General features: G+C 38.4%; 1 long non-coding RNA gene across 1 annotated transcript in view; it reads right to left on the bottom strand.

Moving 5' to 3' along the window:
* LOC143631495 (uncharacterized) overlaps positions 1–27,064 on the bottom strand; it is a 36,421-nt gene extending 9,357 nt beyond the window's left edge. The window contains exon 1 of the long non-coding RNA XR_013153367.1: positions 26,963–27,064. This is a non-coding gene — a long non-coding RNA (uncharacterized LOC143631495). The remainder of the gene's footprint in view (positions 1–26,962) is intronic.
* Positions 27,065–27,894: the final 830 nt, after the last annotated feature.

Below are 27,894 nucleotides of genomic sequence, written 5' to 3'. Positions count from 1 at the left end.
GTATGAATGGAATAGTGAAGATGACATGTAATATATAGAGAGACTAGTACGTCGAGCACGACCCGTGTAACTAGTTACACGGCCCCGTGTTTTTAGAGAATAAATGTTTCTGATTCAGAGAATTTTACGGAGTTAGCGCGTATCATGCTGAATATTCTAGGGTGACAACGACCCCGCGTAAATTGAGCACGACCCGTGCTTTTGTCACTGGGATGTTATCTTTGATTTTTCAGCAAAACGCGAGAGCAAGAATTTTCTAAACGATGTTTAAGATGTTAATTAAGCATTTTTAACGCCCTAAAATTACTTTGCATTAATAATAAAGTCTTAAACATAGACTCGGGGTAATCCTGAATATCCTAAAACATGAAATTAAGTCGGGTTAAGCCTGAAAGTCCTAAACTTTGTGCCTAATGCACATGAAAAGATAAAGAAAAAAAATGTCTCTAAATTCCACTGATTGGATCTTCTCCATCTAACGGTCCGGGTGGAGGAATGTAGGTGAAACGAAGGACTTGAAACTAAAGTTGTTCATTGATGTCCCGAAGTTTCATTTTCATGCTTTCCATCGACTCGGTGAGTTGAATGAGGCGCATTTCTTCTAGGAGATTTATTTCGGTGAGTTCGTTCACGAGCTCTTGAAGTTTAATGAGTTGCTCGATTTTGAAAATGTGTCGGGTTTCGTTTCTCGATTGGCGAGGAACGAGAATTTCATTGCTCATTTCAGCTGACATTTTGATTTTTCAGGGGTGAGAGTTTGTGTTTGGTTTGGTGGAAGAAATGCATTGGCAAGAAGTGCAATTTATAGCCATAAAGTAGTCAAGAACGGCCCCATGCTTCTTGGAACAAGGCTCTGTGCTTTGGGTTTGATAATTCTGTTACGAACCAGAGTGACTGAGATTTTTGCAGCGAAGATTCCGGCCCGCACTTTGTGGCACGGGGCCGTGCATACTGAGGCACACCCCCTTGTTTTGAGGCACTAAATTTTTATTTTTATTTTAGTTGTAAAACAAAGGAAAATATATTCAAGGCCTTGTTTAATGAGGGTCTTGGCCAGAACCTATTTCCCATATGTTCATTGGTTTTGGTCGAGGGTTACGACCTCCGAGACAACTTCGAATGGTCCATCGATGTATGGTTTTAATCAATGCCCATTAACTTTGAACTTGTGTCCGTTAGAATTTGAAATCTCAACTGTCCCATAGTAAAAAACTGATTCAACTATGTATAGACCTGCTCAACGAGATTTCAGCTTCCCTGGAAAAAGACGTAAACGCGTGTTATGTAACAATACACAATCGCCTACTTGAAATTTCTTGTTTCCTTTTAAATGGGCGTCGTGTAAACGTTTAGTCTTTTCTTTGTAAAACAAGGAATTTTCGTTTGTCAATGTTCTTAGTTCATCGAGCTCGTGAATTTGATCTTCCCAATTTTTACCGGCAGACATTAGATCAAAATTTACTGCTCTAAGAGCCCAATAAGCTTTGTGTTTCAGCTCTACGGGTAGGTTACATGCCTTTTCGTAAACAAATTTTAAGGGTGTTGTTCCTATGGGGGTTTTATAGGCTGTCCTAAGGGCCCACAAAGCGTCATCTAACTTTTCTGCCCAATTTTTGCGATTCATCCCTATAGTTCTTTCGAGGATCCTATTTATCCCTCGATTCGAGACCTCTACTTGCCCACTGGTCTGAGGGTGATATGGTGTTTCCGAACAGTGGTGAACTCCATATCTTGCTTAGACTTTATCCATTAATGCATTGCAGAAGTGAGTACCTCTGTCGCTGATTAAGGCTTTTGGAGTACCGAATCGTATAACTACCCGAGCATCGTTAGTTGGAAGAGCTTGAGCTTCTACCCATTTAGATATGTAGTCAACTGCTACAAGGATGTACTTATTTCCGAATGAGTTAGGAAATTGACCCATGAAATCTATTCCCCATACATCAAAGGCTTCACATATTTGAATGCCTTTTTGAGCAATCTCATTCTTGGATGAGATGTTTCCGGCTCTTTGACAAGCATCGCATTCTTGGATCAAAGCATGTGTGTCTGTATATATGGTAGGCAAGAATAATCCTGCATCAAACACTTTCCTGACCATGGTGGCGGTACCGTGGTGTCCACCAGTTGGTCCTTCATGGCAGTGTTTGAGAATATCTAAGGCTTCCTTTCTTGATACACACCTACGAACAACCTGATCGACACCTATCCTAAACAAGTAAGGGTCTTCCCAGAAGTAGAACTTAAGGTCGGAGAAGAATTTCTTCCGTTGTTCATGAGTTAGCCTTTTTCTTAGGATTCCACAAGCTAGATAGTTTGTGTAATCGGCAAACCAAGGACTTTCATCCTCTTCCTTCATAAATGCTTGGATATTCATCAGAATTTCATGTGCAAAATTATCATCAATAATTTCCTCGTGAAGTTATTCTGAAGCTGGGCATTCTAAGCGTGAAAGATGGTATGCAGCTACGCTTTCTGCTCCCTTTTTTGTCTTTGACTTCTATGTCGAATTCTTGAATCAATAGAATCCATCGGATAAGTCTTGGTTTTGCATCTTGCTTGTTAAAGAGGTATCTTATGGCGGCATGGTCGGTGTAAACTACGGTTTTGCAGAGAACTAGGTATGATCTAAATTTTTCAAAGGCAAAGACTACAACTAATAACTATTTTTCTGTTGTGGTGTAATTTTCTTGTAAATTGGGTGAAAACGTTTTTCTCTACGTTGTCTGAGTACGGTTACAACTGCAAAGCGCGTATTTGCGCTGGAAGTTCATTTCATCGCCATTTCTTCTAGAAAATTGCTCGTTTCTCTTTTATTAGCTCGTTTATCCCTGGAAATTCAAATTAAACAAGTTAAGTATCAAACATGTAATGTTGTATGTATATGAACACTCTTGTCAAAATGCAACTTGTGAAAAAATAAGCTTGTCAAGGGATCCATTCTCCACCCACTTATTGAAATGTTTGCATAAACAGGGAGGTAATATATTTTGGTGTTTTGTTTGGATAGAGTGTGGAAGGTTTGTTGGTTTAAGGTTCATGGGTTCAAAAGAAAAGTAATTATAAACAAATGTAACTTGATCGGAGCTGTGATAAATCTTTCATGCTTTTTGAGTTCACAATATTTGCTCCTTTCATCATCTTTTGTGTATGGTGATCTTTTTTTTTTTTTTTTTTTTTTGAATATGAAGATATATAAAAATAGTGACCACCAATTGAAACATATGTCTTGACTTCTGTTGGTCTTCTTGAAACTTGATCTTGAAGTAAAAATGATGTAAAATTGTTTGAAATTGAAGAGGTTGATGTGGTTAGATGATTTTGTGTTGGGTAAAAGGAAATGTTTCTTTGGAGTAGGGTTAATGTGGTTTGTGATGGTGTTTGAGGAAATTTTTGGGTAGGTCATATATTACCTCCATCTTTATACAAACATTTCGTTCGGATCTCGAAAGGTATGCCCAAACAAGTTCTAATTCACACGAAACAAATGACTCACTCAATCCGCCAACACGTAACCGATGATATATTGAAATAAGGCTTGAAGCTTTTCTCACGGAAACGGAGGGATTGGGTTTAAACGCCACATTTTTCATAAAGTTTTTCTCAAGAAAAACAAACCATATTTTCGGTGTTCACATTAAGTTAAAGTTGATTCAGTGGTTGGTTTGTACGAGCACTTTTCGAAAAACAACCTTAACCCTTGGTTTTGTCAAAAATTTATTAAAGGCTTAATGGTCTTTTATTTATTTATTATTATTATTATTATTATTATTATTATTATTATTCTTATTTTTTTTATTTATTTTTTTGACACAAAAATTAAAATTTGGAGAGATTTTTAGAAAATATTTTATTGGACAAAACAAAGTTCAAGTAAACCCCTCCCCACACTAGAATCTCACATTGCCCTCAATGTGAAAAGAAATATAAAACTGCAATACAAAATGTAGGGAAAGGATGAAAAGAGACTCCCCTAAATGCTGGAGTGGCGACGTAGGGCTGCATCCGAAATCCACACTTGTCTTCCAGGTAGATGTTTCAACGAAAGAGGCAATAACCATCCAAACAAACATAAAAAGTCATAAAAATAAGAATATATAACGTCTAGACTGGGCACGGAACAACTGGTACCCCAAATATGTTGAAAATTGTCTAGACATTTCCTGAAAAAGATTTTTTTTTAAGAAAAAAGTATGTGCAAGTGCCAAGTTTTTGGTTAAGGGTCCTGGCTAGACCCGAGACTTTCTTTCAAGGGTACTTGGAATGGAGGAGCATTACCTCCGAGACGGTTCCGGTTTGTCCATCGACATAGATTTTTAAACGAAGGATGACCATTTACTTTAAATGACTGACCATCTCCATTTTCTATTTCCACGGTCCTGTAATCAAAAACCTTCTTACCAAGTATGGGCCAGACCAATGAGATTTAAGTTTTCCAGGAAATAAACGCAACCTAGAGTTGTAAAGCAAAACACGATCACCCGTTTTGAAATCTTTGTGTTCTTTCAAACGCTTATCGTGTAACAACTTAGTGCGTTCCTTGTAGATTGTGGAATTCACATAAGCTTGATTTCTTAATTCTTCCAACTCATGAATTTGCATGAACCGAGTCTCGCTCGCATCGACCTAGTCAAGATTAACGGCCTTTAACGCCCAATAAGCTCGGTGTTCCAATTCAACAGGAAGATGACAAGCTTTTCCATAAATCAACCTGAACTGTGTGGTACCGATAGGAGTTTTATGAGCGGTTCGTAAAGCCCATAATGCATCATCTAGCTTTTCAGACCAATTCTTACGATTTTGCCCGACTGTTTTCTCAAGAATACGCTTAATGCGCCGGTTAGTGACTTCAACTTGCCCAATGGTTTGTGGGTGGTATGATGTTGAAAATCTATGGTTGACACCATAGTGAGACAAGGCTTTTTCCATTTGGGCATTGCAAAAGTGGGTCCCTCGATCACTGATTAAAGAATTTGGGGTACCGAATCGTGAAAACAACTTCTTAAGGAATTTGACAACAACCCTAGCATCATTAGTGGGGAGGGCTTGTGCCTTAACCCACTTAGAAACGTAGTCAATTGCTACTAGGATGTATCGGTTTCCAAAGGAACTTGGAAATGGTTCCATGAAGTCAATTCCCCAAACATCAAAGATTTCACAAACTTGAATGCTCTTTTGAGGCATTTCGTTTCTAGATGAAATATTCCCAGTTCTTTGACAAGCATCGCAAGCTTGGATCAAGGAATGAGCATCTTTGAACACCGTGGGCCAAAAGAATCCTGAATCAAAGACCTTTTTCACAGTGAGGGCTACACTATGGTGTCCTCCAGTGGGTCCTTCATGGCAATGTTTAAGAATTTTCATGGCTTCATTTCCGAAAATACCCATGCGTATAATCTGATCTGCCCCAACTTTGAACAAGTATGGATCTTCCCAAAAATAATACTTGAGATTAGAAAAGAATTTTTTATGCTGCTGGTGTGTTAAACCTTTTCGCATGATACCACATGCTAAATAGTTTGCATAATCGGCAAACCAAGGGCACTCATCTTCTTCTTCTTTCAAAATCGTTTGAATGTGCATAAGAACCTCATGGGGGAAATGGTCATTTATGTGAGACCCCAGTGGTTCGTGTGAAGCTGAGCACCCCAAACGCGAAAGATGATCGGCAGTGACATTTTCTGCACCCCTTTTATCTTGAATTTCGATATCAAATTCTTGGAGTAGCAAGATCCAACGAATTAGTCAGGGCTTTGCATATTGCTTGTTGAAAAGATAGCGAATGGCTGCATGGTCGGTGTAAACGATGGTTTTTGAAAGAACAAGATAAGATCTGAATTTGTCGAATGCAAATACTACGACCAACAACTCCTTTTCGGTGGTTGTGTAATTTTCTTGTGCATCGGTGAGAGTCTTGTTAGCGTTGTAGATTGGGTGAAAATGCTTATCTTTTCTTTGTCCTAGAACCGCTCCTACAGCAAAATCGCTTGCATCACACATGATTTTGAAAGGTAATGTCCAATCTGGAGCAACCATAATCGGAGCATTGACAAGTTTATCTTTCAAAAAGTTGAAAGCTTTCAAACATTCACCAGAGAAAATAAATGGTGCATCTTTTTCAAGGAGTTGGGTCATTGGTCGAGCGATTTTAGAAAAATCTTTTATGAAGCGGCGGAAAAAACCCGCATGACCAAGAAAACTCCTGATTGCTTTGACAGATGTTGGAGGTGGGAGTTTGGAAATTGTTTCAATTTTTGCTCTGTCAACTTCAAGTCCAGCTTGAGAGATCTTGTGATCGAGAACGATGCCTTCACGAACCATGAAATGACATTTTTCCCAATTAAGAACTAGATTTACTTCTTCACATCTTGTCAACATTTTATCCAAATTCTTAAGACAATGATCAAAAGAGTCTCCAAAAACAGAAAAATCGTCCATAAAGACTTTCATTGAGTGCTCGATCATCTCGTGGAAAATGGCTACCATACAACCGTTGAAAGGTAGCAGGTACATTGCACAGCCCGAAGGGCATTTTCCTGTAGGCAAATGTACCATAAGGGCATGTGAATGCAGTCTTTTCCTGATCTTCAGGAGCAATGGGAATTTGAAATAACCAGAAAAACCGTCAAGGAAGCAATAGAACCTTTTCCCAGACAAACGTTCAAACATTTGATCAATGAAAGGAAGTGGAAAATGATCCTTCCTGGTGGAGTCATTAAGCTTACGGTAGTCAATGCATACTCTCCATCCCGTGACAGTTCTCATTGGTATAAGTTCATCTTTCTCGTTCATTACCACAGTCATTCCTCCCTTATTGGGTACAACTTGAACCGGGCTTACCCAAGGTGAATCAGAGATTGGGTAGATTAACCCTGCCACAAGGAGTTTGATTACTTCTTTCTTCACAACATCTTGCATGTTAGGATTCAGACGTATTTGATGTTGAACTATAGGTTTGTAGTCTTCCTCCATGAGGATTTTGTGGGTGCAGGAAGAAGGACTAATGCCTTTGATATCCATAATTTTCCATGCGATGGCTTTCTTATGAAGTTTGAGAACCTCGAGCAACTTTTTCTTCTCGTCAATTGACAAGCTGGCCGAGATGATTACAGGGAGTTGAGATTCACTTTCCAAGAAACCGTACTCCAGGTGAGCTGGTAATTCTTTTAACTCCAAGGTTGGTGGTTCCTTAGTGGATGGTTTAGCTTTGGTTTCTAGTTTGAGATTGACAACTTTGAAAACTTCTTATGGTGAAGACATTTCTTGGTACTCCAGTTTGATGACTTCTTCGATGATGTGATCCTCTCGAGTGGGTTCAAAGATAGGTTTTTCGAGAATTTGTGTATCAAGAGCATTCGAGATGGAAGAATCCCTCACATGGCAACTCACTATAGAATCAATAACATCGATGCAATAAAGTGAATCATCATGGTGTTGTGGGTGCCGCATGGATCTACCTATGTCGAATGTGACCTGCTCATCATTTACTCTAAGAGTTAGTTTGCCCGTGCAAACATCAATGAGGGCTCTAGCCGTGGCTAGGAAGGGTCTCCCTAATATGAGGGGTACATTCTTGTCCTCATCCATGTCGAGGATCACAAAATCTACTGGGAACACGAACTTGTCAATTTTGACTAGCATGTTCTCAACAATACCCCGAGGGTATTTTATGGAACGATCAGATAACTGGATGCTCATGCGGGTGGGTTTTGGTTCACCTATCCCTAATTTTGCAAAAACCGCATAAGGCATCAAATTGATACTAGCTCCTAGGTTGGCTAGGGCATTGCTAACAGACAAACTTCCTATTAGGCAAGGAATAGTAAAACTCCCTGGATCAGTCATTTTCTTTGGAAGCTTGTTTTGCAGAATGGCTGAACATTCTTCGTTCAACGTGACATGAGACAGCTCCTCCAACTTCCTGTTGTTGGTAAGAACATCTATCAAAAAATTGGCATATTTTGGCATTTGTGAAAGTGCTTCAATGAATGGGATGTTGATGTAGAGTTGCTTGAAAAGCTCGAGGAATTTTCCGTATTGAGCTTCCAACCTTTCTTTTTTTAAACGCGCTGGATAAGGAATTGGAGGAACATAGGTTCTGAGTGGTTCTTTTGGTCGTGCGGTACTTTTTGGGACTAGCCTCTCTTGCACCTATTCAGGACTCCCAATCTCCTTTTCTTTGGCCAATGGTTCTGAGGTTGGTTCGGCAACCATAGTGGTTCTACCACTCCTCAAGGTGACTGCATTTACAGCTGCGTTCGGGTTGTTTACAGTGTTGCTTGGAAGGCCACTTGGTTGTCTCTCAGATAGTTGTCGAGCAATCTGCCTCAACTGGTTTTCAAGCGTTTGTAGAGATGCATTCTAACTTTTGATATTAGCATCATGCTTTATTAGAACTTCATTGACCTCAAGTGCCCTCAAATCGGCACGCTTTTGTGCTTCGAATTACCGGCGATGATTTGTGCAAGCATGCTCTCAATCTTGGAGTTGTTTCCTTGAAGTTGGCCACTATTAGAACTTTGACCTTGAAATTGAGGTTTTGGTTGATAGGGTTGATTTATGGGTCTTTTTCTCAAATCCTGGTGGAGCTTGATTGTTGCTACCATCCTGCCAATTGAAGTTAGGATGATTTCTCCAGCCAGGGTTGTATATATTCCCGTAGGTGTTGTTTTGTCGTCTTACGAAATTGAGTTCTTTGACCATCATGCTCTGCTGGCAATATTTGGTTTTGTGCTCTCCCCCACAAGTGTCACACTTTGTCTTGGCTTTCACCAACTCTGTTTGTAGTTGCTCAAATTTCTTTGAGAGTGCTTCGAGTTGTGCAGTTGATGACCGTCGTTTGAGTCAATCAAAAACCTAATTATTCTAAATAGATAGAGCAAGTAGGGTATCATATCACAAGGAGTATGTGGTCAATTCAATTCGTGTAACAGACTTATAATTATGAAGTAACTGGTTTTAGTGCTGATCACACAAGCAATAGTTTGAATTAAAAGAACTAAGCAATGAACGAACAAGCGAGTTGTAAACAATTAACAAAGCAAATCACACCCGGGAATTCAAGTGAGCAACCAAACAGTATTTCATGCAACCTAACAGAGTGATTATCAACGATTAACTGACAACTGATCAACCAGACAAAACCTTAGACGCCAACAATTACTTTACACACGATACTGGTTATCAAACAGTCCTTGCCAGTGTGACTCAGTTAAGGGTAATTGCACTTTTTATCGTATTCAATCTAACCAAACAGTTATATGACTAATTATCTAGCAACTGGTAACAGATCGTTCAGACCAACGTAAACCTAAACCGACCAAACACACAGAAATACTAAACATCAATAATCATATATCAATCTTCAATAATCAAAACATAAGTATTCTTAATCACATGAGAAAAACTGTAAAGAGTTACAAACTATACATCCCGGGTGCGACTCTAGGAGATTAGCCGGGCCTAGACATCATTGAATCTTCGATACGAATGATAGGAATCATATATAGGATCTTGACACGAGCTAGGATAGTGGAAATCGCCTATAGGAACTGCTGGAATCGCCTCTTGGTCGTCAAAAACAAAGTTAGGGTTCTTGAGAATGAAAAATAACATATAAACCTAAAATTCCCGTCTGCACTCCCGTCGCGGTACGCGATGGCCATATGACCATCCCATCGCGTACCGCGACCTAAGAAAACCTCATTTTCAGATTCCTCTCATCGAGAAACCCAAAATTCATATATTATGGCTCTCGTAACTCATTTTCTAGCTCAGGATATGCTCATTTTACTTCAAGGTCGCATTTCGTCAACCCATCTTGTTCAGTTTTAGCATCGGCTTATGATCACTCATCTATACTCTTCCCGAATCCTTGAAACACTTCCCAAGACATCAAATAATGCTTCGGTCTTCCCGAGATATCATTCCATGCTCGTACAGGTCTCCCATTTAGCATCTTTAACGATCAATTACCTGAAATACAAAAGCACGTATGGAGTACCAAAGTTCTAACAATATACTCAATAAAACTACATAATTAATACACTAAAATACATACAAAATAACCGACCATCAGCAGTGACAAGAGTGTTGGAGTCAACTTGGTGCATACCCTTGTGTGATGGGGGTGGATCGTGGTGGGTTGTAAGCGAAGCTTTTCTTGGCAGCTTTCTCCAGAATTTCGAATGCTTCGTTTGGAGATTTGGTTCCGAGATCCCCACCAGCAATTTGGTCGATTGTCTGTGTAGGTTCCCTGGATGGATCGCACGAGATATCTCGATCTACTCAGGTGTGGAATCCCTGCGTAGATCGTTACGAGTATAGAACACGAATCACACGAACACACGAAACGAACACACGTTATATAATAACTCAAACACGTGATACGATATCACTATTACAGACACATGTTACAGCTCTCGTAACAACTCGAACAAACTAACACGAACAACTGATTCTTCCAAACAGCCGTAACCTAGGACTATTTATACACGACAACTTCGCCTGGCATGTTCAGGCGAAGTTGTCCATAACTTCGCTTGACTAACAAGTTCGCCTAAGCGAACTTGTTAACAACTTCGCTTAAGACATATATAAAACATAATTAACATTACAGACTCGATTACAGACACTAGACAATGAACTACTGACATTATGCACCAACACTTTCCCATTGCTACCTCGCACCAATAGTACGAGTATAACATTTTTCATAGTCTTGATCATCCCATTCAGCTCAATAAGGTTTTGAAATCTTGTTTTGTCAAACGCTTTAGTATATAAATCAGCGAAATTATCAAGCGTATCAACCTTTTCAAGCACAATCAGTTTCTTCTCAGCACAATCCCGTATAAAATGATGACGTATGTCAATATGTTTAGTTTTACTGTGCTTCACGGGATTGTTAGTTACTGAGATAGCAGCTGTGTTATCAATGCAAATAGGAGTAAGTAAGAAATTCAGACCATAGTCGCGCAACTGTTGTTGAATCCAAAGAACCTGGGAGCAGCAGTTGGATGCTGCCATGTATTCTGCTTCACAGGTTGAAATTGCGACTGAAGTCTGCTTCTTGCATTGCCACGACACCAATCTGCCACCAAGAAACTGACATCCACCAGTTGTTGACTTCCGACTCTGATTGCACCCTCCATAATCAGAATCTGTGTAAGCGACCAACTCCAAGTCTCCTCTTTTTGCGTACCACAACCCCAGCTTCGGTTTGCCTTTGAGATACCGCAAGATCCTCTTCACACCCTTCATGTGAGATTCCTTTGGGTTTGCCTGAAAACGAGCACAAAGACAAACTGCAAACATAATATCAGGCCTAGAAGCAGTTAAGTACATTAAAGAACCTATAATAGCCCGATACTGAGTTGGGTCCACATCTGCGTCATTGTCAGAATCAGCACCCAATTTATGGTTGACGCAGATTGGAGTGTCGAATGGAGTGCTGTCCTCCATCTTGAAGCGTTTGAGCACATCATGGACATACTTGGTCTGATGAATGAACATCCCTTCCTTCTTCTGATCAACCTGCAATCCTAAAAAGAAAGTTAGTTCACCCATAGCACTCATTTCAAACCTTTTCTTCATGACGGCCTCAAAATCTTGACACATGGAGACTTTTGATGCAGCAAAAATAATGTCATCCACGTAGACTTGCACTAGCAGGAAGTCGCTTCCTTGTCTCTTCACAAACAGTGTGCTATCAATCTGACCTCTTTCAAACCCATTTTCAAGCAAGTAATCTGATAAAGTTGAGTACCAGGCACGAGGTGCCTGATGTAGTCCATACAACGCCTTGCTTAATTTGTACACATGGTCTGGAAAGTCTGGGTCAGGAAAACCCGGAGGTTGCTCAACATACACAACCTCATCAACTTTCCCATTTAGGAATGCACTCTTTACGTCCAACTGAAAAACCTTCATCTTTTTATAAGCAGCAAATGCCAAAAACAATCTAATGGCTTCCAATCTTGCCACAGGAGTGAACACTTCATTATAATCAATCCCCTCTTGTTGATTAAAACCTTTACCGACTAGCCTCGCCTTGTTTCTTATAATAATCCCTTTCTCATCTCTCTTGCACTTAAACACCCATTTTGTGCCTATCGCATGCACATTCTTTGGTTTTTCAACCAAAGTCCAAACTTCCATTTTCTTGAACTGAGCCAACTCTTCTTGCATGGCTTCGACCCACGAGCTGTCCTTGAGAGCCATTTGATAATTCTTCGGTTCAATCTGGCTGATAAAGCAGGTGTACAAGCATTCGTTGATTATGCCTGTCTCCTTAATGCTTGTGTAAACACAGGTGTGCTCATTCAAGCTACGTCTTGTTTGTACACCGGAGGACACATCACCAATCACATTCTCCAAAGGGTGATCTTTATGAATTCTCGTGGTCGGAACAGAACCGACATGCAGATTGTCTTCAAAGTTAGAAGAGAGCTCGTCAATGATTGTTTCTTGCTGAGAGTGAAACGGATTGAAAAATTCTTCTTCAGTCGAGGCAGCAGGGGTATCGATAGCATTTGATGAGGAAGGTTGACATTTATCGATCAGCTGTCTTTGCAATAGATTTTCTTCCTCATCAAGGATCATCTTCGTAGCAACTCTCTCTTCTTCTTCAGCAATATCCAAATACGGTATGTTAAAAGACTTAAAAAGTTTAACATAGTCGAAAAACTCAGCAGGTCCGTTGCTTGGTTTTGGCGGTTGGTAACTTGTGATATCGGTGTTACACACCACCTCAACCTTGCTGGTCGATGTATTAAAGACACGTCTGTTGGGTGTCCCAACAACATAACCGACTAAGATTCCTTCATCGGCTACTTCACAAAATTTAGAATTTGTCTTTAAAATCGAACAAGGGGACCCGAATGGTTCAAGACCACTCAAGTTGGGCTTCCTCCCATGCATAAGCTCATAACACGTTTTATTAAGTCGTTTAACCGTCAAGACTCTATTGAGGATATAGCAGGCTGTAGCAACAGCTTCAGCCCAGAACACCACAGGAAGCTTTGAATCAGCCAGCATAGTTCTGGCTCCTTCAATTAATGTTCTATTCTTCCTTTCAGCCACTCCATTCTGTTGCGGTGTATACGGAGCGCTGTATTGGTGTTCGATCCCTTTCTGAAGGCAGAAGATCTCCATCTCAAAATTCTTGAACTCCGTTCCATTGTCACTCCTGATGAACTTAACCCTTTTATCCATAACGTTCTCAACTTTGGTAATCAAATTCTTCACCATCTGAGCCGTTTCATCTTTTGATTTCAGGAAATATACCCACGAATATCGTGAGTAATCATCAGTGATCACCAAGCAATAAGAAGTACCTCCCAGACTTTTTGCATTCACGGGACCGAAGAGATCCATGTGAAGCAATTCTAGGGTACTGACAATTGAATTGACTTTCTTGGTGAGATGGGATTTCTTGTGCTGCTTTCCCTTCTTGCACGGTAGACATTTGGTGAAGTAGCCGATGATTTCCAGAGGAGATGGTGAATACAACTGGAACTTGCATTCTGAAGAAACTTTCGAACAGGCCAATTTGGCGAAGGTTGAAACTGAAGGAAATGAGAAGGTTACCGGAGAAGAAAAAGCTTTTTTGGCAGATGTTAAAGACCAGCTCTCCGAGGTATGTTCTAAACCTACTTGTTCTAAATGCGAAAACTTGTATGAGCAATTAGCTACTATAACTGATCAGTATGTTAGTTTGGATGCTGAGTTTAAAACTTTAAAAGAAGATCATCACTATACTAAAACAAGAGAAAATAGTTATAAAGTAAAGATAAAAGCTTGTGAAAAAGATATTAAAAGTTTAAAAGCAAAACTTGCTGAAAAAATTGAAGTGATTGATCTAAGCTATGAAGTTTTGGAAGAAAAAACCAAACAAATCGCTGATAGAAAAAAACAGATTGCTGATCACCAGGTGAAAGTGATGGAATTGAATAGAAAACTTGAGCAGTTCAGAAATTCCTCTGCTATTCACAATTGAAACTTTTCAAGGGAACGCCCAACACAAGTCCATTCTTGACAATGTGGTTCATCTTCCGAAGATGAATGTGCCCCATTCTCCTATGCCACAATTCGGACTCCGATTCGCTCGCTTTTGTCATAAGGCATGATTCTTCCGTGGCCATTTCAGTCGACCTCATATCCATAATGTACGTATTCCTCTCACGTGGAGCCTTCATCACAATCCACTCCTCTGGTATCTGAAAACCAGGATGTAACACAATTGCTTCATTCTTTGTGAAGTGTACGGTGTACTCCTTATCACAAATCTGCGACACACTCAGCAGATTGTGCTTCAATTCTTCGACAAAGTTTACTTTTTCTAATGTCATCTTTCCGTTAGACACCGTTCCCATTCCTGTAATCTTTCCTCCACTTTCACCTGCAAAGCTCACTCTCCCTCCTTGAATAGGTTTCAAATCGTGTAACAAGTTTTTGTTACCCGTCATGTGCCGGGAACAGCCGCTATCCACAACCCAAAGATTATTGGCAGCCCTGTTCAACTGTTCCTGCACGATAAAGCAAAAGATTAGAATATAGGGACCCAAGACCAATTGGTCTTGGATCTATACATCCCAAACTTTGGCTTTCCAAAGTTAGTATCTGGATAATTCCTGTAAGTCCTATTAGGATACCTCCTTGTAGATTGATTGTGAGGCCTTCCAAACCTTTGTGAATTGAAAGAATTATAGCTTGTGGTTTGGTTATTAGCAGTGTAAAACTGAGATTTTTTTCTATGAAAACCTGAATTAGTCTCATTTTTGAATTTTGAATGGTTTTCATTTTTAGCAGTATGATAATTACTATTAGGCTTATTCTCAGTTTTAGTAGGCCTCACACCTCTGAATCGCTGCTTCAGAGGGCAATCTGCAACAAGATGTCCTAATTGATTACACCTAAAACAACACCTATGCTCAACTTTTTATCAACCGGTGTTTTAGATGTCGAGGCTTTATTACCGCCCGTTCGTCTCACATATGGTGGGACGTATGGGTTTAGTGGAGTACTCTTTTTATTCGTCTTATCTTTCTCTCCACCATTGGGTAATACCACCTCCTCTTTTGCCTTACCAGACTCGGATGACTTATCCGAATCCGATGAGACTGGACTTGGATCAGAAATTTGAACACTTGAAACAGGCGAACTTGTTTCGCCTCCACTAACATTTGGTTCTTTACAAGTTACTTTAACTGGTACTGTCTGAGCAACCTCAAAGTCAACAGATTTCTGAACACTAGAGTTAAAAGTGTAATTGTGATTATAAGGTGGTGGAACCTCATGATAACCGATTCCTCCTCTCTTAGCAGAGGAACCTTGATCACTAACAAGGGGATCAAGAATAGCAGAGGAATTTCTGAACTGCTCAAGTTTTCTATTCAATTCCACCACTTTCACCTGGTGATCAGCAATCTGTTTTTCTCTATCAGCGATTAGTTTGGTTTTTTCTTCCAAAACTTCATAGCTTAGATCAATCACTTCAATTTTTTCAGCAAGTTTTGCTTTTAGACTTTTAATATCTTTTTCACAAGCTTTTATCTTTACTTTATAACTATTTTCTCTTGTTTTAGTATAGTGATGATCTTCTTTTAAAGTTTTAAACTCAGCATCCAAACTAACATACTGATCAGTTATAGTAGCTAATTGCTCAGACAAGTTTTCGCATTTAGAACAAGTAGGTTTAGAACATACCTCGGAGAGCTGGTCTTTAACATCTGCCATAAAAGCTTTTTCTTCTCCGGTAACCTTCTCATTTCCTTCAGTTTCAACCTTCGCCAAATTGGCCTGTTCGAAAGTTTCTTCAGAATGCAAGTTCCAGTTGTATTCACCATCTCCTCTGGAAATCATTGCACTATAATCTTTAGAACCCCCACTTTGCTGTGTAGACCTGCCCTGACTTCGTTCCACACGCTCATTCCTGCATTCCTTTGCAAAGTGACCGTTTTGCTGACAATTGTAGCATCTTACCTTCGTCTTGTCAAACCCTGGCCTTCCACCGACAAACTTCCTTCCGGTCTTTCTCATAAACCGCTTCACTCTTCTCACGATCATGGCCATCTGCCATTGTAGATCCATTTCTTCCAGATCATCAGCATCAATCTGGTCATAATCTTCATCCAACATAGCTGGATCAACAATCTTCCCCTGAATGTAGTTCTCATAGGAAGCAATAAAAGAAGCATAAAGACCAAACTGCTCTTCAGCAGACTTGACACTCATAGGCATCTTGGAGTAGTTGTTGCTGGGAATACTTGGAGAGCAACTACTCTTGCTTACCTGGGGTTGAGAACCACTCGATCCACCTGCTACATAGCAAACATCACCATTTGTGTTGACTGACACATGCCCCTCATGTGATGAATTTGCGCCCGACTCTCCCTTCGAGTAGTAGGCAGCAGATTCAGTCTTCGATCCTGAGCTAGTGTTGACTTTAGCTCCATACATACCTGGATCTTGAACCTGATCCATAGGTGTCTCTTTTCTGACCATGTTAAGCTCAAAGGTTCTGAGCTTGTTGACTGCCATTTCTAGATCATATGTGGGAAAGTCTTTGTCTTCCCTCATCAGCACAGTGTACATCTCCCATTTTGGTGGGAGAGCATCTAGAAGCTTCTCAACTATTTCTTCTTCTCGGTAGGAAATTGAATAGTTGCTCAATTCAGTCATCAGATGGTAATATCGAGTGATAATATCATCTAAAGATTCATTCTTCAAATACTTGAAGACTGAGAACAGGGTTTTGAGCAATTTTATCTTTGAAGCACGGATTCCTACATTCCCTTCAAATCTGTTCTCAAGAGCTTCCCAAAGCTCTCTTGCTGACGTATACTTTCTAAACGTATGAAGGATCTCTTGTGGAAGAGCCATAGTAATAGCAGCATGAGCCTTGCTCTCGGCCTCATACATCTTTTTCTCTTCTTCTTCCATTTTGCTATACTTTTTGATTTGATCACGACCTTCATACTCCATAACTGGTGGAATATAACCATCCTGGATGCATACCCACATCTTCGCATCCTGGTATTTGACATATTGTATGAACCGATCCTTCCATGCAACGAAATCGGTTCCCTTCAGCAACCTTGGGGCCTTAGTAGCTGACCCTGCTTCTACTTCCATCTTTACTAACTCAGAGATGTTAATTGACGACATCTTTCTCGAAAACAAAGAAACCCGAAAAAAATCAAAAAATCAAAAAAAATTTCTGAAAAGTACTGTAGGCGAAGTTACGGATAACTTCGCTTAAGCCTTAACTTCGCCGCAGATTAACTTCGCTGAAGAACTTCGCAGATGATTAACTTTGCTTAAGGTAAGCGAACTTAGGAGGTAGGCGGAGTTGTAGAGAACTTCGCTGAGTTAGGCGAACTTGAGAAGGTAGGCGAAGTTGTGGATAACTTCGCTTAACCTTATATCTTCGCCGAAACCCTACGTTCCTGACGGCAACTTCGCCTAATGAACACGGACGTTTTTGCAGATCTGAAATCTGGATTTTACGAGGTTTTTGACGGTGCAAAGGCTTGAATACGATGGTAGGAGGTAAGATTGACTCAAAAACACAGAAAACACGTCCCGCGAATAGTCGAAACGGGACGATTTCTACACCCTCGTGAATATCCCGAACCACACAATCGAGCAAAAGCTCTGATACCAATTGTAGGTTCCCTGGATGGATCGCACGAGATATCTCGATCTACTCAGGTGCGGAATCCCTGCGTAGATCGTTACGAGTATAGAACACGAATCACACGAACACACGAAACGAACACACGTTATATAATAACTCAAACACGTGATACGATATCACTATTACAGACACACGTTACAGCTCTCGTAACAACTCGAACAAACTAACACGAACAACTGATTCTTCCAAACAGCCGTAACCTAGGACTATTTATACACGACAACTTCGCCTGGCATGTTCAGGCGAAGTTGTCCATAACTTCGCTTGACTAACAAGTTCGCCTAAGCGAACTTGTTAATAACTTTGCTTAAGACATATATAAAACATAATTAACATTACAGACTCGATTACAGACACTAGACAATGAACTACTGACATTATGCACCAACAGTCTGCTTGTTTTGGCTTGATTGGGCGTCGAAGAATGTTTGGACTTGGAGCCATTTGTTCAGCCCATGGTGTGGACATATTCTTAGCAAGCTCTTGTACCCCTCCCAGGCTGCGTGCAACGACTCCTCTTCATCGGTTCTGAATCCGGTGATGCTGGCTCGGTACTTTGCGGTTTTGTTTGGTGGAAAGTATTTCAAGAGGAACTGCTCTACCATCTGGTCCCAATTGGTAACTGTGCCAGATGGCAGTGACTCTAGCCAATCCAAGTCATGGCTTCGAAGGGAGAAGGGAAAAAGCTTGAGCTAAATTTGGTCCTCAGAGCAGTTTTCGATTTTGAAAGTACCGCATATTCGTAAGAATCGACAGATATGAGATAATGGGTCTTCATCGAGAAGCCCATGGAATTGAACAGAGTTTTCCACCATATGAATGGTGCTGGATTTGATTTCGAAGTGTTCAGTGATTTCTGGTGGTGCCACGCCACTTCCATAACCTTCGAGGGGGGCTTGCCGTATTGATTCATGTTAGGTTCGTTTTCTGGGTTATTGGGTGCCGCCATGTTTTCTTCGGTAGTTACGTCCGCAAACGCCTCGTTTTCGATTGTCTCTGCTACTACACGTGAATGGTTGCGTAAATTTTGGTGAAGGTGACGTTCGGGTTCCGAAAGTGGTTAAACAAGCTCAGGTGCAGGCGTGGTGGACATTCACTACTTAAGAAAACATATAAAGAAAACTAAACAACTAAAAGTGAACTACAAGTAAAGCGGAAATAAATAAATTTTTTTTTTCTCTTTTTTTTTGAGTAAACTAAGATTAGACTAAAACTAAATAAACTATTATGAACAGAATTTTATTTTTTTTAACAATTATAAACAACGGTTAAATTAAAAAGAATTAGATTAGTATTAAAATTTTACCTTGTCCTCGGCAACGGCGCCAAAACTTGATGTGCGTGATATATATATGTTTTTATTAAATATTTTTCACACTTTGTCGGGTTTTAAAAATGGGTATTCACTTAAACTTAATAAAACACACACAAATGGCAAGTGTACCAATCGTGTAAGTAATATAGTCGCGGTAAGAACCGAGTATCAATCCGTGGACACGTAAATTTCAATATTAAATCCTTGCATTTTATAATAACCATAAGAAATATCTTAAAAGTTTTAGTATTTAAAAGTAATTTTAAAGTGACTTATAACAATAATATAAAGCAAGCAAAAATATGATAATGGAAAGATTTAAGATTTAAAAGCTATCACCTTAACTTTAGAATCCACTTGACTTCTTATGATGGTAAACTCAAATATATGGCAAATTTACTATTTTAATTTGTTTATGGAAAAAAGTAGTCACTAGTTATAGATAACTATTCCTTGGATTTTTTTGGAAAACTAGTATGAATTATACAAACTAATCACCTCAAATCATAATTGTAAGTGAACCTTTATGTTGAAATTTAAGGATGTAGATTATCATTCAATTATGAAACTCAAATCTAACAACCGTTCGGAAAGATTACATGAAAAACACCTAATCCACCTATGGTTGATTAAAGTAGAAAAATTTCAAGTATTCCTTTAATTTATGATTTTCAACCCAAGTGTAATATCAAAATAGTTGTGTTAACAAAATACTTATAATATTACTTAACAAGAATAACAATTCATTACAAATGTTCAATCTTTTCAAATCTAAACATGGGGATATGTGTTTAACCAATTTTCATGTTAATATGCAAGAATTATTTTAACTATTTCTAGATTAAAAGTTATAAAGTTGCAAGAACAACATTTATAAATAAATGATAAAATCAAGAGTCTTTCAACATAACAAGACATATCATTTATAATTCTTGTATATTAATTCAATTGTTTAAACACAATATTTCATCAAAGGATAACCAAGAATTAATCATTATTTCAACATAAAATTACCATATATTATTTCAAACCATCAAAAGTTATCAAGTTTCATCATAAGTTAAGGTGATATGAAGAGTTTAGCTCATGATAATAATGAAATATACATCAAAATAAAAGGACAAAGCATTCATAATTAACTTTAAGATAATCTAACCCAAGAACCAAGCTAGATGATTATGTGAATGCTAGAACTCCTTCTTGATGTTGTATGGATCTTCAAGAGCTTCTTCTTGCCTTCAATCTTCTGGAATTATGGTGATAAGGGAGTGTTTTTGTGTATGTAATTCGGTGTGTGAAGAAGAGAACACAAAAGGCCAATTTATAGGCAAACTGCTGCAGGAGGCACAAGGTATGCCAAATTCGGCACAACCCATGCTGGTCCCCAAATCTCTGACAGAATATCTTTGTACTTGAAGCATGTGCACACATTTGACCATCAGGTGTGCCAATTCAAGCATGGGCTGTGTGAACCCTAGTTGGCAGATAATAGTACTTAATGCTTCCATCATGTTAGGCATCGGGTTGTGCCAATGTGGGCACATGGCTGTGCTTGACCTTGCTAGATGACAAATTGTACTTTTCTATTTGTTAAGGTAGACATCAGGTTGTGCCTGAATGTGCGCATGGTTGTGCCTGACTATGCATTGGGCTGTGTCTTTCTGGGCATGGGGCATGCTTTGCGCTGGAAGTTCATTTCATCACCATTTCTTCTAGAAAATTGCTCGTTTCTCTTTTATTAGCTCGTTTATCCCTGGAAATTCAAATTAAACAAGTTAAGTATCAATTCTAACTAAAATTCCCAAGAAATACCACGGATTGGAGTGTATTTGATGCATAAAATATGTATAATTTTGTGTACATCATGAATGCTCTCCCCAGTATTTTTTGCTGATCAAATATTTTTAAACATGTTTTAGGTGACTTGTTAGAGACAAATGAATGATGCTTGCGGACTTCTAACTTAAATAAGTGGCTTGTCACAAGATAAATAAACGTGTTATGTAAATTAGGGCTTATCCATAGAAAATTTATGTTTGTATAAAAATGGGTTTTATTCTCAATTTATAAAATAAAATCATGGTGTTTTTATAACTCAAATTATTTTTCCTAACTACGGTCTTGGTTAATTATTCCGTTGCAAATTTATTTTAATAAACACCGATACCATCACTCAATGTTCACGACTCCCCTCCCGGGGTAGGATCGGGGGCTGTGACACTTCGAGCGTTGTTGATCCCCGACATTTAGACGGCACGTCTACGCAAATACTCTCGCTTTCCATCACATTCATTACTGTACCTGAAGTATAACAAAAACAAAATTGGCATGCGGTCAGTTTTCGTTACATTCATTACGTTATCGGAACTAAAACAAAACGTGTTGTGTCTACACGAATTCGCTCGGTTTTCGTCACATTCGTTACGATACCGGAACTAAAGAAATTGATATTCGGACGGTTGTCGTTACAGTACCGGAAGTAGAACAAAAAAATATTGTGGACCAATATGGTGTCGCCAAATGACCCAATAGAAGCTTGATGACATCAAAGTTCTCAATTGTTATAGATAATAATAATTACTAAATATATACATATATTAACTTCTTATTTATTACTGCTGTATTATTACTACATGAAAGACTAACGTGGTTGGCCACATATCTCCATTGAGGTGAAGAAGTTTTTAGCGAAGGAGTTCAACGGCTAATAATTTTGTTTAGTATTATGTTAAAAACCGCTAGGATATCAGATTAGTTGAGGAGTAGTGTCTTTGTTAGAATAAAGGAGATGTTTAATGTTGTGAAAAGCACATAGGGACGAAGATGAAAATGCGGGAAAGGGTAACCAATGCACAAATTAGACGAGAACTCATGTTACAATAAATCAATCATGTTTTATGCCAGTGTGGTGTACCACGGAGGCAATATACATTTTAGGGAGAATGATGGAAAATTATGGAGAAGAAACAAGATTTGTATAGGGTGTTCATTAACTTGAAAAAGACGCATGATAGTTGCCTTATGAGTGATTTTGAGAAGGTCTTGAGAGAAGAGAGATTCCTTGTTGGAATATCAATATAATTATAGATATGGTAGTGCTAACATAATAGTGACAAACCCAAAATGACATGAGATGAGCAAGTCAAGCATTATTTGTTAGATTTGCATATAACTAAGTCTGTTAAGACTTGAATGTTCATGATTTATTCGGTTAGGAGTTCATTTATATTTGTTTATTTAGTAAACGAACATACTTAAACAAAACCTTTTCTTCATTTAATTAAACAAATGAAAACAAACATACGCTAACTTCAATATATTTTTTATAATGTTAATGAAATACATCAACAATAATAGTGATTTTTTAATATGGCTTTATTTATAAATAAGATTTTAGCATTTTTTTTTAAAAACATTGTTGATCTACTACTACTATTAATATCATTGTATCATTTTGTTTAGTAATATTCTTTAGACAAACATACATGACTAATTTGCTAGTATCCTTTATGAAAACATACATGATGAGAAAAAGCCGCCTCTATTCTATGTTAGAGCACCTAAGAAAATGTTTTCTATCTAAAAGAAAAAGTATCATTTAATATACTGTATGCCGTTGCTAATACTCAAGGTCGGCCAAACCCTTTAAGAGGCCTAAAAAATGAGAATTCGTGGTCATTTTCATATTTATTGTAACAAAACTAAACAACTAATTACAAACATGTTTGTCTTTTCAAATAAATTAAGTGTTAAAATTTATCGTTAAGTATGTTTTTTTTGTCTAATTCTAATCATTAGAGACGTTATTCAGATGAAGGCTTAAGGGGGGGCGGGGTGGTCCGCGATGGCCACCCCATCACGAGCGATAGCCTTTAGAACACCGCCGTCACCCCTTTCATCACAAGTGATTGGGGGGGGGGGGGGTTGCGTGATGGCCATCACGTGTTTAGTAGGTTTGAGTGATGGAACACGCGTTCTTTCTCTCTCTCTCTCTCTTTCTATATATATATAGACACACACACCCCAAATACACTCCTTTCACTCACACAAAAACCTATATATATATATGTATGTATGTATGTATACCAAAGCCCATCACACCACCCCCACCCTCACTGAATTCCATCACTAGTGATGGAATGTGGTGGGATGAAGTGGCACACCCTCATTGGGTGTTGCAAGTGATGAAAAAACAACCACCCCACCCCCATAAGGGGGGACAGGGCGGTGCGTGATAAGCCACCCATCACGCGTGATGGGTAATTGAACACCACCGCAGGTCCTTTCTTCAAGCGTGATGGGTATGGTTGCGTGATGGCCATCACGCAAGTGATGGGTTTGAGTGATGGAACTCTCCCTCTCTATATACATATATATACACCCCAAATACACTCCTCTCACTCACACAAAAACCTATATGTATATATACCAAAACCTATCACACCACACCACCCCTACCAAATTCCATCAAAATGTGATGGATTTGGGGTTGGTGACATGGCATAATTTGATTGGTGGTGGTGTGTGATGAGAAATGAACCACCCCTCCCCCCTAATACGTTAGCTTTTGTTTTACCTTTGACAGGTTGTCATGCTAATACTTGTACTTTGTATTATTTACAAAAGCCTCATTTTTACCAATTGTACTTCAGAGAGCATTGTGCGGACATACATAGAGGGAAGGGGCAACCTCCGCTACCCTTAACTTTTGAACTGTTGTGTATAAAATTTTTTTTTGGCTGGTTTTCGTGCTTCGTTACCCCTGGAAAAAAAAATAACGTTACCCCTATGGTTTTAAGCCCAACCATTTTATGTTTTAAACCCATCAAAAGCCCAAGCCCAAACCAAAAAACCTAATAACCCAACTCAAACCAAACCAAAATCGGTTCAATAATCCATTTACAACAGCAGCAGCCGCTTCACAGTTTGAGTTCATTGCTTCAAACCACACCATAACGACGGCCTCCACACCACACCACGGCGCCAGCCGTCGCCTCGCCGGTCACTCCACACACAGTGCCGACCTCCGGACTATGTCTACATCGCCGGACGACACCCACTAGTCACCACAGTCCACAGCCACCGTTCACCTCTCCATCTTTCCGGTAAGATTTTTCATTTTCTTGTTTAAATTAGAATTAATTTGGGATTTAGGGTTTATGTTTAAATTGGAATTGGTTAGGTATTTAGGTTTTATGTTTATATTGGAATTGATTAGCTTTTAGCTTATGTGTAAATTTCCAAATTGGAATTGATTGTTGATATTAAGTTTTTGTTTCAAATTTTGTTTAGGAAACTTTGATATTTGGTTTTCGGTTCAAATTTTGTTTAGAGAGCTTTCAAGATGAGTAAACAACCTCTTATTAGCAACATTTTTAAACGTCAAAGAAAAGAAAACAGTGACATCAGTTCATCACCAAGTGTATATATTCCAACTTCAAATTTAAAATGATGAAAAGGCTACTACGTAATTAAAACCTAAAAGCCCAACTTAAATAACCGGGTGAGGCACATGTTAAATGCGTTACCAAGCGCCGATACGAATGAAACGGGCAACCAAGTGCCCGTATGCGTCAAATGGGTAATCGGGAACGGTACATACGAAAGGGGTAATCCGGCCTAGAATGTTTGTAACACGAAACCAGGCCCGAAACACAAAACACGAAACCATGCGCTTGTATGAGCAAAACACATTACCGAGCACTGGTGCACATCAAACGGAGATCCCAGGCCAGCACATGCATTATGCGAAATAGGGCATGGGACTCGCAAAATACATAACTAGTCGTCGGTACCCGCGAAATACGTTACCAGGTGCCTGCACTCGCGAAACTAGTAATTTTTTTATTCTAATGTATGGTTAAAATTTTTTTTTGCTATCGCTGAAATTGTGTTCTAGATCTGCCACTGTCAGAGTGCCCTTCTAGATTAGGTAAAAATGCACCAACATTACCAGCTTGCATTTATGATAGGATCAGTTAGGCCATGCGTACTGAACGACAATAATGGGTGACTAGGGGTGATTTTCGAAGGGACCACCGTCCCACAGGCAATAAATGGGGCGACAAGGGGGGGGGGGTTCTTTTTATCGCATGCTTGTTTGTTCGGTTTATTATTATTTTAATGGAATGTGTGATATATATATATATATATATATATATATATATATATATATATATATATATGGGATGGTTCAGGAGAGAAGTGAGTTTATTGTGAGAAATGCAATAAATCATTCTGAACCATTGATAATGTATAATCCAAGGTTGAAATAAAAAAATGACAAGTTTGTAATTACCATGACATTAAAAAAAGTTTTTTTTTTAATAAAAAAGATAAACATGTCATCTGATTATTGACACATTTAAATTGAAATTAATGCTTATCATCAACTTCCCTAAATAATTAATGCTCATCGTCATATCTATATTCTATATTATATATAAAGGAAGAGTTATTGGCACAAATGTCTTTTCATAATTGCATGATGAGGACAAAACCGACATTTCATAATATGACAGAAAAAGTAATTTGTCATTACCTCATTTCATTCTTCAAGCGTATCGTACAAGTTCATGGAGCCTCATATTTAATGTAATTACTCTTCTATCCTTTGTGGATGAAAACGTTTATCTTTAATTGCCCATTTAATTGCAATTAATTACCTCATAATAATGATAGGAAGGATCGATGGAATAAAGCTTCACATTTTTATGTAATTACTCTTTAATCATTTTGAATGCAAAAGGTTCAAAATTTAACAATCACACTCAGTAATTGAAAAGCCGATATATTTATTACTCATTTACCACCGGCGGCACATTCTTCCTTCCTTCAATTGTGCGGTTATCTGGCGACTCCCCGACACCTTCCTATAAATGCGTCACTTTAAGTCAGCCTATAATTAGTTTTTTGGCACCCTTCAATTGCAATGATCAATTCTAGAGTCCGCTCATAGCCCCTTGTCCCCTATACTTTTAAATCTAGGTCAATTTAAAAGAAAATGTTAAAAGGAGAACATGTCAAACGGGTCAAATTTATTGTCTTTAGTATACTGATAAAAAATATCATATTTAGTAAACAGATCAAAATTATTGGTATTAGTGAACGGGGCAAAAGTAACATTTTTAGTAAACAGGAAAAAATGCCATTTTTAGTGAACATGTCAAAATTTCCATTTTCTTTAAATGGTTATAAACTTGCTACTTAAATTGAACGGGCCAAAATTAGAAAATGCACCAACCTTGTCATGCATTAGTTTTTTTGGTTTCATGATAGTTTTGTTGAATTCTAATTGGAACAAGGTTTTGCACCCGCGCGTTGCGGCGGTGCTAGCGGGTCTTTGCTGCAACGCTCAGGACATGTTTGTGTTTAAAGTTCGTGAACGTACAAAATGTGTTATTGATATAAAAAGGGAAAATGTTATAAAAAACCAATGTACTTTTCAATTTAGCTCATAAAAGTCCTTTAACACTTTTTTGCACATTAAAATCCCTCAACATGTTATTTTTAAACAAAATTACGAATTTTTTAAAAAATTAATTAAATAGATGGTTCTTGTAATTTTACAAAATTACAACTTTAGTCCCCAAGTTCAAATATTAATATTTTAGACTCGTTTTTTTTCCATGTGCCTAACATCCTTGGTCCTCAAAGTAGATGAGATTAACTTCTTCCTTCTTTTTTTTCATGTGTATGTTTATCTTCTCCAGCCATTATTACCAAACACTTTTCATGAACATCACACAACTCCACCTGATTATTATTATTATTATTATTATTATTATTATTATTATTATTATTATTATTATTATTATTATTATCTTCAACTGGTGACATACCATCACCGTTAACGTTACCGGACTCAACATCTCCATTATTATTATTAAAATTATCATCATCCAAGTAGCCTGAGAGATCCCAGTAAGAGAATGCAAGAGACCTACCTGATAATAATAGATTGGTTTCCACCATATGTAGACACTTCACACAATACTACACATATGAAAACACAAAATAGAGCTTTGAAATAGACAAATAATGGGCAAGCGGCGCAACTATATAGAGTATAGATGTAAAGACTACCTTTTGATGAACGGAAAAGTTTAAAAAATAGAAAAATACAACAACAATTGAACAATCACAGAGAAGTGATTTGAACTTACCATACCGCCACCGGAATGACGATGAACAAAAATTAGATGCAGGCAACATCATCATCTTCTATGCAATGAACCTCTCTAGTCCATGTAATAACAAATCATTCATCAATTACAACAAAGTTATCAGAATTAAGGTGTTGTGACTGACAAAGAGGAAACCTACAATAAAATGCCATCTGGTGCCACGATGACGATGTCGTTGTCGTCTACATCCAGCGAGAAGGTTGGGAGTGATAGATTGAATGAAATTGCTACAGCCGTTTCAGGCGACCGACTTGTCTTTCGATTCAAGTGGGAACTGGGAAGAAGGAGAAGATGAGAAAGGGGGCAAATTTTCAGACTGTGCGGTTGAGAGTGAGCTGAGTTGAATCGGAAAGAAAGAAATGTGTGGCTGATACTGAGTGATTTCATGAATAGTAATTTAGTGAGTGTATGGAAATGTTAGTTTTTAATATATATATATATATATAATATTGTTTGGCTAACATGGCAGAGTATCTCAAACTGGAATTCATGATGGTAACGATAATACAAAATGTGACATCAAAATCATAATTAGTAATATAATGCTTAATTCTGAAAATTGTTTGTTCGATTGCAGGAAACTGAATTTCCTAATATAAGAATATTTGATGGAGTAGGTTCATATCTTTTAACTCTGCGGCATGCTTTCTAAGTTTTTACTTGCATGTCTCGCAGCCAAGGTGTGATAAGAG

Source organism: Bidens hawaiensis, unplaced genomic scaffold (genome assembly GCF_021521415.1).
Source record: "Bidens hawaiensis isolate Kalapana, Puna unplaced genomic scaffold, B.hawaiensis_p1.1 tig00006085_1, whole genome shotgun sequence".
Classification (NCBI taxonomy): Eukaryota; Viridiplantae; Streptophyta; class Magnoliopsida; order Asterales; family Asteraceae; genus Bidens; species Bidens hawaiensis.
This window is presented reverse-complemented; position numbering and strand designations above follow the sequence as displayed.